The sequence below is a fragment of the Lissotriton helveticus genome, chromosome 6 (assembly GCF_964261635.1).
Source record: "Lissotriton helveticus chromosome 6, aLisHel1.1, whole genome shotgun sequence".
Classification (NCBI taxonomy): Eukaryota; Metazoa; Chordata; class Amphibia; order Caudata; family Salamandridae; genus Lissotriton; species Lissotriton helveticus.
The window spans coordinates 520,276,578-520,290,098 of record NC_136067.1 but is presented as its reverse complement, the minus strand read 5'-3'; positions in this window follow the sequence as shown (position 1 = coordinate 520,290,098).

The following is a 13,521-nucleotide window of genomic DNA, read 5'->3' as shown; positions in this document are numbered from 1 at the left end:
AGTTTGGTCTGCCCTGTTCCCATGATGCACTGGGCCAGGGACAGACTAATTTGCATATAGCCAGGTTCTGAACTGGGATGGTGCAGTGAGCTAAAAAACGGTGATGGATCAAGCCCTGATCTGTTGACTGGGTAGGAGTGTTCTGATTAACTCAGATACTCTGTCCATCACCACCCCCGTTTTTTAATCGTTTTGGCCACCACAAGCGTGGAAGGGTATGCTCAGATGTGAGTCCCTTGCTCACTGCACCATCAGGATTCAAGCAAGCCGGGCCGAAGACGGCTGTAATGCCAGAAACCGGTCCCCGGAAGCTTGTTTCCTTTCCAGTAAAGAATTGGCTTGGTAGTTTGGTCTGCCCTGTTCCCATGATGCACTGGGCCAGGGACAGACTAATTTGCATATAGCCAGGTTCTGAACTGGGATGGTGCAGTGAGCTAAAAAACGGTGATGGATCAAGCCCTGATCTGTTGACTGGGTAGGAGTGTTCTGATTAACTCAGATACTCTGTCCATCACCACCCCCGTTTTTTAATCGTTTTGGCCACCACAAGCGTGGAAGGGTATGCTCAGATGTGAGTCCCTTGCTCACTGCACCATCAGGATTCAAGCAAGCCGGGCCGAAGACGGCTGTAATGCCAGAAACCGGTCCCCGGAAGCTTGTTTCCTTTCCAGTAAAGAATTGGCTTGGTAGTTTGGTCTGCCCTGTTCCCATGATGCACTGGGCCAGGGACAGACTAATTTGCATATAGCCAGGTTCTGAACTGGGATGGTGCAGTGAGCTAAAAAACGGTGATGGATCAAGCCCTGATCTGTTGACTGGGTAGGAGTGTTCTGATTAACTCAGATACTCTGTCCATCACCACCCCCGTTTTTTAATCGTTTTGGCCACCACAAGCGTGGAAGGGTATGCTCAGATGTGAGTCCCTTGCTCACTGCACCATCAGGATTCAAGCAAGCCGGGCCGAAGACGGCTGTAATGCCAGAAACCGGTCCCCGGAAGCTTGTTTCCTTTCCAGTAAAGAATTGGCTTGGTAGTTTGGTCTGCCCTGTTCCCATGATGCACTGGGCCAGGGACAGACTAATTTGCATATAGCCAGGTTCTGAACTGGGATGGTGCAGTGAGCTAAAAAACGGTGATGGATCAAGCCCTGATCTGTTGACTGGGTAGGAGTGTTCTGATTAACTCAGATACTCTGTCCATCACCACCCCCGTTTTTTAATCGTTTTGGCCACCACAAGCGTGGAAGGGTATGCTCAGATGTGAGTCCCTTGCTCACTGCACCATCAGGATTCAAGCAAGCCGGGCCGAAGACGGCTGTAATGCCAGAAACCGGTCCCCGGAAGCTTGTTTCCTTTCCAGTAAAGAATTGGCTTGGTAGTTTGGTCTGCCCTGTTCCCATGATGCACTGGGCCAGGGACAGACTAATTTGCATATAGCCAGGTTCTGAACTGGGATGGTGCAGTGAGCTAAAAAACGGTGATGGATCAAGCCCTGATCTGTTGACTGGGTAGGAGTGTTCTGATTAAATCAGATACTCCGTCCATCACCACCCCCGTTTTTTAATCGTTTTGGCCACCACAAGCGTGGAAGGGTATGCTCAGATGTGAGTCCCTTGCTCACTGCACCATCAGGATTCAAGCAAGCCGGGCCGAAGACGGCTGTAATGCCAGAAACCGGTCCCCGGAAGCTTGTTTCCTTTCCAGTAAAGAATTGGCTTGGTAGTTTGGTCTGCCCTGTTCCCATGATGCACTGGGCCAGGGACAGACTAATTTGCATATAGCCAGGTTCTGAACTGGGATGGTGTAGTGAGCTAAAAAACGGTGATGGATCAAGCCCTGATCTGTTGACTGGGTAGGAGTGTTCTGATCAACTCAGATACTCTGTCCATCACCACCCCCGTTTTTTAATCGTTTTGGCCACCACAAGCGTGGAAGGGTATGCTCAGATGTGAGTCCCTTGCTCACTGCACCATCAGGATTCAAGCAAGCCGGGCCGAAGACGGCTGTAATGCCAGAAACCGGTCCCCGGAAGCTTGTTTCCTTTCCAGTAAAGAATTGGCTTGGTAGTTTGGTCTGCCCTGTTCCCATGATGCACTGGGCCAGGGACAGACTAATTTGCATATAGCCAGGTTCTGAACTGGGATGGTGCAGTGAGCTAAAAAACGGTGATGGATCAAGCCCTGATCTGTTGACTGGGTAGGAGTGTTCTGATTAACTCAGATACTCTGTCCATCACCACCCCCGTTTTTTAATCATGTGTAGGCGGGCCGCAACTTACCTCCACCACCTGACTAATGAGGCAACTTTCAGCCACTAAGTCCAAAATGCAGGTAGGCCGCCTGGCTAACTCTGCAGTAAAGTGCAGCAACTTAAGCCCCCACATTGAAATGACTTGCGGGGTAGACCACACACTTCAAAATTGGGCCAGGGTAATCCAACCAGGGATCACAGCGTGCCCTGAAGACAGGACCCCAACTCCACTCCAGCAAGGTCCAGGGTCGCCTCCCTGTGCATGCGATGGCGCTGCCATGCAGCCAGTCAGAGCATAAAGAAAAGAAAAGCGCCACAGACAATCGGAGCTTCAGGGGGAGAGTTCCAACAACCCACTGATGCAGTAACAAAGTGGTTAGTAAAGCAGGATCCTTGTAACAGGGCGAGTCTGCTAGAGCTCATACGGTCGCGTCTGACTCGGATGCCATCTTGGCCACCTGTGCGCTTGAAACGTTATGGCAAAACTCCAGAATATGAATATCAGAGCCAATCTGTTACCGGAAATAAATCTTCACTTCGACAACTGGGTACATGTTATGACTGGGACTAGTAGTTAAGTATCAGGCAAAATTAATTTTGTTACTGGTATAAAACAGGTTTGTGCCCTAGCCCCAGTTATTTCATTGTATGCAGTGGAATCCCCAAAATTTGTAAAAACGTTGAATCCCTTTCACCTAAATTAGAGTTGAAAGAATAAGTCACAATAAAGTACACGGATGATTTAGTACAAGTCAACCTTACTTTGCTAGAGTTACAATGACAGTTTAATTCTTTGGCCAACTAATCAAGAGCCATAATCGTAAATGCAAAAAAAAAATCATGATGGGCACTTACAGATTGGCAACTGCAACTCTCCTCCAAAGGAAGATTTAGTCAACATGAACTTATATATGGGCGATATGAAATTGTAACTAGCCTTTGCCAATAGTGTGTTATTATCCAATAACCTATCATCTGAACATTGAATCAGTAAAGACTATCTCTGTTTGTCTGGGCCGACTTCAATTTTTCAAAGTTTTATTGACAAGAGATATTACTTTATTAAGACTCTAAGGACCTGATTCACAGACAGCACTTAGTAGCAGGTTTTGTTGTAATTTTCCCCATACTAGTAATTGCGGAGGTCTATGCACCCATAAGTATAGATTTCAATAGTAATAGTAGAGGGACACAAGGGGGTGGGTGGGAAAAGGGGCTGATTTACTGTTCAAGGTGGTGGGATTAGGGAGGAGTAGGGGGCTTAAGGGGGTGTGTGAGAGAGAGGTTTACAGAGGGACGTCGCCCACCCTCACAAGAGTAAGCCAATTGCATTACTCTAGGGGTGAAGACATGTAACTTACACTTCTGTTGTAAGTTTACACTCTGAGTTTGTGAATACTAAAAGAAATAAACCTACTAAAACGTGTAAACTTACTAAAAAATGTAACTTAGTTTTGTAAATCAGGCCATGCGTTCCTAAAATTTCAACTATCGCATTGTATGCCATTGAAACCTAACCTCTAATGGCCAAGACAATTTGCTATCACAAATTGAATATGGTTGATTCCTGACTCTAGAAGGCATACTTCGGAGTAAGGCAGCATGATGGGGAAATACTGGCACCCTCCCAGGAGCAAAGGAATGAAACTCACCAGACATAGCAGGTTTGCTCAGAAACAGAGTGAAATGTATTTATTGGTACCAAAAGCATGCATCATTGCTAATTAGAAAGGAAGAAGTCAGATCTGCCACCGTAAGGGCTCTCAGACCGCTTCTTCCCAGAATGACAGATTTCTAGGTGCTATATACCTAAAGTAATACCATGTCAGGGGAACTAGAATAAGGGACCAAGCCAAATACGGCTGACATGGATGTGCAATGTCTGCACCATGCAAATTAAGCAGCCAGATATGGGCAGACCAGAAAGGCAGGATCTGCACTGTGTAAGCAACTTGCACAACCAGAATAAGAAATATCATGTAGTCAGGACAAGCAAGGTGACCTATAAGGGGGTACAGAATAGCTTGTTGAAGCTTGTACAGTCAAGGTCAGATAAGAAGCTATTTTGAGCTCCAGGCCTCATGTTAATGTGATCTTATCTAAGCATGATATCTTGAAGTGCATACACATGAATTTATATGGATATTCATATATATTTTACAACAATCCCCCCTATTGGATAGATCTATCCAACATTAGTGTAAAAACCTATATATATATATATATTCACTGAAAAAACCATAGGTTATAGACCATATATAGTTAGGAATTAGCATTTACAAAACCTTGAAAATTCACTGAAAAAACCATAGGTTATAGACCATATATAGTTAGGAATTAGCATTTAAAAAACCTTATTTTACTCACACAAAACCATTGAAATTCCATATATAGTTAGTTGCACTAACTATATATCGCGCACCCGCAATCCACTGCTGATCATGTCACATATTACATCATTCATGACATGGTCAGTGACATCACTGATGACATCACTGATGACATCTCAAATGACATCACTGATGACATCACTGATGACAACATCCAGTGACTGTATGTTTCTGTAAAGTTAAAATATGTCTTACATATTGAAGAATGAGTGGATGTATAAGTGTCTGGATGATTGATTTAGTAGGTGCGTGACTGACTGTATGAGTGAGTGATTAAATGTGTCTCACTGAATGCATGGGTTAGTGACTAAACTGTCTTAATTTGTGCATCATTATGTCTGTTGTGATGTAAACTGCTGCATGTGTTGATCATTAGCTATACGAGAGGCTATATGTATTATTAATTGGTTGCCCAAGTATTTCTATGGGAGATTGACTTTGTGTGGGGGTGGCTGGAAGGTGTGTGACTCTGTGCATAGATGTGTGAGCAGTTTATTCACTAGGTGTATGAGTTCAAGAGTGCATGTGAAAACAGCTACATGGGCAGTTGACTGTGTGCATGAGTGTATTGATGAGTGAATGGATATCTCAATGCTACATGTCATAGTAAGTACATATGTAAAACACAGTACATGTGAGAGTTGGCATATATAAATAACTGTGCATGAGAGCCACTGAATGAGTGAGTGGTTGTATCGATCATTGTGAACTTGTATCAGGGATTGTATAAGAGAGTAAATATGTGTTAGTATATGTTTCAATAAGTAAGGTGTGTATAACTGTATAGTTGAAGAAATGGAGGTGAGATTGTTTCTTTGCATGACTGACTGGGTGTGTGAGTAACTCCATGGATGAGTGGCAGTGTGTGAGTGTCTGTATACACTGAGTGTATCTAAGGTTATATTAGAGTCTGAAGAGGTTTATCGTATTAGCACAAGAATGATGTCAAATGAGACGTCATCAGTGATGTCATCAGTGATGTCATTTGAGATGTCATCAGTGATGTCACTGACCATGTCATGAATTATGTGACATGATCAGCAGTGGATTGCGGGTGCGCGATATATAGTTAGTGCAACTAACTATATATTGAATTTCAATGGTTTTGTGTGAGTAAAATAAGGTTTTTTAAATGCTAATTCCTAACTATATATGGTCTATAACCTATGGTTTTTTCAGTGAATTTTCAAGGTTTTGTAAATGCTAATTCCTAACTATATATGGTCTATAACCTATGGTTTTTTCAGTGGATTTCAATGGTTTTTTAATAGCAAATATCATAAGCTGTCGAATGTCAAGTACGTGGTAAGTAAAAACATTTTCGTGTTTATGCACACTGATCTGCTTTGAATGCTGCCCCCCACCCCTCATTTCTATTAGGAGTACTCTCTCTTTGCAGATAGTGAAGGGTAGTTAATGCAGGCCTTTGCCCCCGTTGTAATCCGTCGTGCCTGCTTCTCTCTCCATTTGATTGATTGTTCTCTTTGGTTCATTCTCTATTTACAAACAAGCACAGAGTCGCAATACTCTGTTTAGTCTTTGCAGATAGCGAAAAATCGTGTAAAAAAACAAAAGGAATCAAGCAAAATCAGTAGGCCACTAATGGGATCTCTTTTTGACCTCCCTAAAATAGAAACATTAGGAACAACCTGTTGATAATACCAATGTGTATGTACATAAGCGGCGTTCATTTGTGTTCACAGTACCCCTTGTTGATTGTTTGAATCGACCATTGAATTGTTCGAAGTTGGTTCTCTTAAGAATCTTCTCTGCCTGCAAACGAGGAAGAATAGGAATATTCTCTCTCTCTTTGCAGATAGTGAAGGGTAGGTAACGCAAACCTTTAACACGTCGTGCCTATTTCGTTCCTCATTGATTGATTGTTTCCCCAAACATTGACTGTTTGGGAATTGGTTCTTTTTGGAGGTATTCCCTGTTTGCAAATATACGTAGGAAAATCTTTGCAAATAGTGAAAGGGTACGTAATGCGGACCTTTCTCCCCCGTTGTAATCTGTCATGCCTATCTACTCCCCACTGATTGATGCACCTGTTTCACCCGGACCATTTACTAGAGATACGTCATCTGGCCCGACCAGAGAGCACCCCTAGTGAAAAGGACATATGCAATAATAACGAAGTGATCACTGTATCCTGTTAACAGAAACTTTAGCATGAAACAACCTGGAAAGGAAAACGAAAATCAGTAGGCCACTGATGAACATGAACTTTTATTAAACAACGAACAAAGAAACGATAACATAACGTAATGATAAAACCTATTAATGTCCTAGAAACAAGAAAACGTTAGAAATATGCCAGTGGTGAGAGACCAGAAAAACAGTAAGAGAAACCAAATCACCCCTCGCTGTCCCACCGCCTGCCACGCCAAAAAAATTGATAGACTAGGGAAAATGCAAGTCAGTAGAACATCCGCCCCCACTCTGGAAACTTCCAAGGTGGGGCAGGGTTGCGGCTACGCCCAGCCGAGAGCAGCCCATATAAGGCGGGTCCTGCTGCCACGCCTCGGCCACGAGATCCTAACGTAGGGTGTAGCCGGAGGAGAGGCCGAGGCCAGCGGGACCCGGCCAGGGGATTGCCTTTACAACGCTGAAGAGTTGCAGGGGGGGAATGTCTCCTCGACCCTCCCCTCTCTCTCCCAGTCCGGCCGCGGTGGCCCTTGAGAGTTTCAGGTAGTCCCGCCACATGCTCTTCCGGTCCGGCCACCAACGGTCGGGGGGCCGAGGCCGACGGGATCCGGCTGCAGCCGATAAACCAAGGAACCCGTTCATGGGGCCAGAGCCAGGGGCGTCCGGCCGACATCCACCGGAAGCCCGGCCCAAAGACGGACGGGACATTTTTTCTTTTCTCCTTCGTAATAGCAGCGGCAACACGCCAGGCACCACTTCTTTCTTCAAAAATGGCTTTGACAACACTGGGGGGGATGTCTTGCACATGCCTCCGACCCCCCCCCCCCGTCCTCATCGCCACCGGCCATAACAAATGTCAAGCGGGGCGCCGTGGGGTGCACTGGGAGGGAGAGACGGTGCGAACAGGCCTCTCCCGCCTCCTCAGGTGAAGGCTTCCCAGCTGCACCCTCAGCGCTCCAGGCGCCCCGAAAAGGGTTCGTCCACTGTGGCGATGCTGCAACGTCTCGCCCGGCAGGGTGGAGCCCGTCCGCTCATGTGACCCCGCGATCGCCGGTAGCTGCCGAACTCTCAAAATGGCGATCGACCTGGCAAGAGCGGGCCCAGCATGAAGAAATGGCCCGGTCACTGGTTGACTCCACCACCGTAGTCCTCCACGACCTTGAAGATTCTACAGGAGCCGCGGGAGTCTCCGACCCCCGATGGGGAATGACTGCCATGATCGCCCGTGGAGTGACGAAACTGTATCCGCGGGACGTCGGCGCTCCCATGCTGGCGCCAGCCTCACTTTGAATTACTAGAATCCTGCAGACCTCAGTTCCGGTGAAAGCACAGTGTGACCGGGTAGGAAAAATTGTTGCACCCCCTCCCCTTTTGAAGTGATAGTTCAAACCACCGATCCTTTCCTTTGCCCTTTTAACGGAACTTTGGACTGCCTCCCCCTCTTTTACATTTTCTAGAGAAAACAAAACATTAACCACTACATTACCATAGCAGTTGACACCAGAACTGTTTTCAAATTGAAAACCAACAACATCTTCAACAGAATCCTTTTCGTTTCTGCTGTGACCCTGCTACAGCACAGGCATTGTCCCCAGCAGTAATTCTGCAATGCCGGTAAGAATAGCTGTGGTGCCTACTGGACTCACTCACCCCCGCGGCGCCCCATGCCGTTATTTGCTGGGCGGCAACTTACTAGACATCACTTTCGTGCCATCTAGATTTCAGCGCGTTCTGCTGCCTTGGAACTATTCGCACAACAGACTGCTACTGACGACCCACCCCCAGGCAACATCTTCTGAATTTTCATAATTTGAAAGAACTAGTAACATGTCCTCATCAGGAATTCAAAAGAAATTGCCACGGTCTCTTCGTTGTTTAAATGTTTTTACTGTTTTTGTTTTGTTGTATATATTTATATGTTATTAAAGTTTTATATTCCTACTACTTTGTTGGAGTGCTATATATTTTTAATGTGACAGATAATTGTAAAAACTTTGATGTACAAAGAGTCATTTCTAGAATCTTCCGCTTCAGGCTCGGTCCCCTCCCCAATCACAATACAGGATGGTTTTCAGATAGTAGGAACACGTGTGGTGTGACGGATCTCATCGGGTGTGGGCCTTGATCTACTATAACTCCTTTGAAGAGGGGTGATTCTTTACAGCTGGAGCCATAAACTACATCTGCAGGGCTAGCTGATAGCCTGGACAATCGGACACAGAGGAAGAGGAGTGTCAGAGGGTGCGGTAGTGAATAGGGCGAAAGGGAGGTGTCGGGCGGGCACAGAGTGTGATTCTCAGGGAAGAGCAGCGCAGATGGGGGGAGGTTTATTGCCCATGCATAAGACAGAGAGCGGGGGTGACCAGTGCCTGGGGAAGATGCTTGCGAGGGTGGGGAGCCATGCTACGAATCGACAGCGTGCAGAGAGTGGGTCTGGTCAAGGCATCTAAAATGGCTGCCGTGCACGACAAAAGTGTGGCATTTCAAAAAAGGCATGGCGCAAACAATGTTTTTCAACACTTCCTCATTTCCTTCGAATCGAACGTTAACAGACGTTGGTGCATATTACCAAACTTAAGCGATATTTATCGCTAACGATGCTTACCAACGAATTTTTTACCGCTAAGCATCGTCAGAAATTATCGAAGATAAACCTTGCTATTATCAAGGTTTATCGCAAATGCGATAAAAAACGGCCGCAATGCATGAATATCGCTAAAAAGTCAGCGATATTCATGCATTACCGAGCTAATGCTCTTAGCCATGTTATCCACCTCCCATTGGATAACATGGCTAAGAACTGCTCAGGGCAGGTGTTACTTTTTGGAGATATTCGCACTTAGCGCGAATATCTCCAAAAGTTGGTAATAGGAGATATATATCTTGCATGTTGTAATGCAAATTATTGTGGTATATGGAACTCATACCATAATCTCTCAGGAAAGCAGAAACTGATCCTTTTGGGACCGCCTGAGAAGGCCTAGGGGGTGAGGAGTACTCTACTTTGCCCCCTTTTCACGTTCCAAACTATTTTATTTTACTCTCTTCTGTAATTACACAAAATAGCAGCGATAAGATGCATCAGAGACACACAGTGAGAGAAAGGAGGCCGGAGATGAAGAAGAGATGTCAAATACACATTGGAGATAATATAGTGGGAGAAGGGAAGTAAATATGAGTAAACTTACCATGTAACATAAAAATGTTGCACTCTATACTATAAGTCTCATTTTATACTACAATCACTTCGCTACAACCTCATAAATTAAAAATAAAAATGAATAATGTCCCAAACAATTTTTGATTTCTAAATATAAATTTATTCTTCAGAATTTTCTAAATTTGAAAGAACTAGTAACATGTCCTCGTCAGCAATTTCCTCTTCAATCATCTCATCTGGAATCTCCTCATTAAAAGTCTGCAATGATGATTCTTGTAACTCTATGGTCTCCAAACATTCGATAAATTCGCCATCAACAGATTGATCAAAAAAATCATTCAAGTCATCTCCTCCTTGTGACAATATTTCATTATTGGTGCTGTCAATTTCAATCAATGTAGTGGAATCATTCAAGTCATCTCCTCCTTGTGACAATATTTCATTATTGGTGCTGTCAATTTCAATCAATGTAGTGGAATCATTCAAGTCATCTCCTCCTTGTGACAATATTTCATTATTGGTGCTCTCAATTTCAATCAATGTAGTGGAATCATTCAAGTCATCTCCTCGTGACAATATTTCATTATTGGTGCTCTCAATTTCAATCAATGTAGTGGACAATGCAAAAGAAATTGCCACGGTCTCTTCATTGTGAGCCATTTTATTTTGAAATTGCTTGCTGTAAATTGCAGAAAAAAATAATCACTTTCATTTATCGTTTTTAGTAATACATAATATAAAACTAACTTTATCAAGTATTTAGTATAACAGAAGCACTGCAAATAAATAACAGAAAACATTTTTCCAATTATCTTCAAGTGTACAACATAGTTCCCCTTACAAATTAACAACTCACCTTTTTAAAAGTAGGAGAAGTGTTAGTACTGTGTAAATCAAACACCAGAAATTCACCACCAAAAATTCCTCACAAATGTACCTCAGACAGTAGTATCACAAAATGGCTGTGGTTTCCTCTCATTTGAGATAGATACATAACCAATTAACTTTCATCACACACAAATACAAAACCAAAGTAACATTTTAATTGGTTCTAAATTTCAACACTTTCAAATGTGTTTTCCCCATGCAATTTTCCATAGGACATTTACATACGTCTACAGCCTGAATGGCTGAACGGAATTACACCAAACTTGGCAAAATGGTACATCAAACCTAAGAGGTCAGGAAGGATCTACTATGCCCCCTTATGGTCATTTGCCCCTTCGCTTTGGCCTCCTCTTGTCTCTCGATCCTACCGAGAGACAAGATGGCGGCCGCTACGGACTGTTTGTAATGTTGACAGACGCCGGAGAACCAATCGGCTTCGCAAAGCTCCGTAACGCGAAAAGTACGCGAAGCGGAGCGCTGTTACAGATATATATCTTTTTTTGAACGTTAATTTCTCAAAATCCACTGGAGCACATATATTGAGACCTAGCAAAGGCTCATCGGGCTACCAGTCCCTAATATTTTGCCAAGTTTCGTGCAAATCCATTCAGCCGTTCGATTATTGACATTTAGATACGTCTACAGCCTGAATGGCTGAACGGAATTACACCAAACTTGGCAAAATGGTACATCAAACCTAAGAGGTCAGGGAGGATCTACTATGCCCCCTTATGGTCATTTGCCCCTTCGCTTTGGCCTCCTCTTGTCTCTCGATCCTACCGAGAGACAAGATGGCGGCCGCTACGGACTGTTTGGAATGTTTACAGACGCCGGAGAACCAATCAGCTTCGCTTCACAAAGCTCCGTTGCGCGAAAAGTACGCGTACTGGAGCGCTGCCCGGTCCGCTGTTACAGATATATATCTTTTTTTAAACGTTAATTTCTCAAAATCCACTGTAGCACATATATTGAGACCTACAAAAGGCACATCGGGCTACCAGTCCCTACAATTTTGCCAAGTTTCGTGCAAATCCATTCAGCCGTTCGGGCTAAAAGTGAGGCCAACCGCCCTATCGAAAACTCAATGTTAAAAACACGTTTTGGGACCCCCCTTTTTTCTCGACCCCCCCTGGACGAACCCCCCCCCAATTTTCAGGGGCTGCTCAGAAACAAAATGTGCCATTTTCCTGAAAATTTCAGCCAATTCCGTCCACAAACGCCAAAGTTATTAGACATAGAATTTTCAAAAATCCCATAGAGAAAAAATCCTAACTATATATACCTACTGGCGACCGCCAGTAGGTAATATATATATATATATATATATATATATTACCTACTGGCGGTCGCCAGTAGGTAGTTATAGTTAGGATTGTTTTCCATAGGGAAATCGCAACATTCTATTGGGAATAACTTTGGCGCCGGTTGAGGAATCTGCCTGAATATTTCCTCAACTTTGCCTTGTGGCTCTCCGCTCCTTACCTAAAAGTTTGGGGGGGATTCGTCAAGCGGGGGCTGAGATAAAAGGGGGGTCCCAAAACGTGTTTTCCTCATGTTAATTTCCATAGGGCGGTCGAACTCACTTTCAGCTCGAACGGCTGAATGGATTTTCACCAAACTTGGCAAAATTGTAGGGACTGGTAGCCCGATGTGCCTTTGCTATGTCTCAAGATATGTGCTCCAGAGGATTTTGAGTAATTTAGGTAAAAACATTTTTATATATCTATAAGCGCGCCCCAGTACGCGTACCGGTGAGCGCACCGGGCGCGCTACGCGACTTGCGCACGGAAAGCTGATTGGCTCTCGGGTGTCTGTAAACATTCGAAACAGTCCGCAGTGGCCGCCATCTTGTGTCTCGGTAGGATGGAGACACAAGAGGTGGTAAGAAACAAAGGGGGAAATGACCATAAGGGGGCAGGGTAGACCCCCCTGACCCCCTAGGTTTGATGTGGGGGCCATAAAAGGGTCCCGCGGGACAAAATCTTTTTTTTTCCGATTTTCGTGGGGGGGGAGCGCCCGGTACGCGCACCGGGGAGCGTACCAAGAGGCAAACCCAGTGAAACAGTAAAATATTAATTTATAGTGATTAGAGGTAGGGTAGCTCTGCATAGAGTTGTTGTGTTGTTTGGGTGTTTTAAGTACCAACATGTAGGTACCAATGCTGAGTCTTAAATTTAATGTACACCGTTTCCTCTGTAGATATCTTGCATGTTGTTACAGAAGTTATTGTGGTATATGGAATCCATAGCATAGTTTGTCAGGAAAGCAGAAAGATCATGGAGGCAGGAGATGAAAAAGAGATGGCAAATACACATTGGAGATAATATAGTGGGAGAAAGGAAGTAACTATGAGCTAAATTACTATGTAACATAAAAAAGTTGCACAGTATACTATAAGTCTGAATTTACATTATAATTAATTTGGTACTAGTTTATGAATTACATATAAAAATGAATAATGTCTCGAACAATTTTTGGTTATTAAATATACATTTATTTTTCTGCTTCTTTTTCGAAATTTAACAGAACTTCTAACAACACATTGTCGGAAATGTCCTCATTTTCAATCAGCGAATCTACTGCTTCTGCACATTGAACTAATTCATAGTCCCGTGATTCATCCATGAAATCTAAGTCTTCATTGTCTACAATACATTTTTCACCGTTGTTCTCCAGAACAATTTTG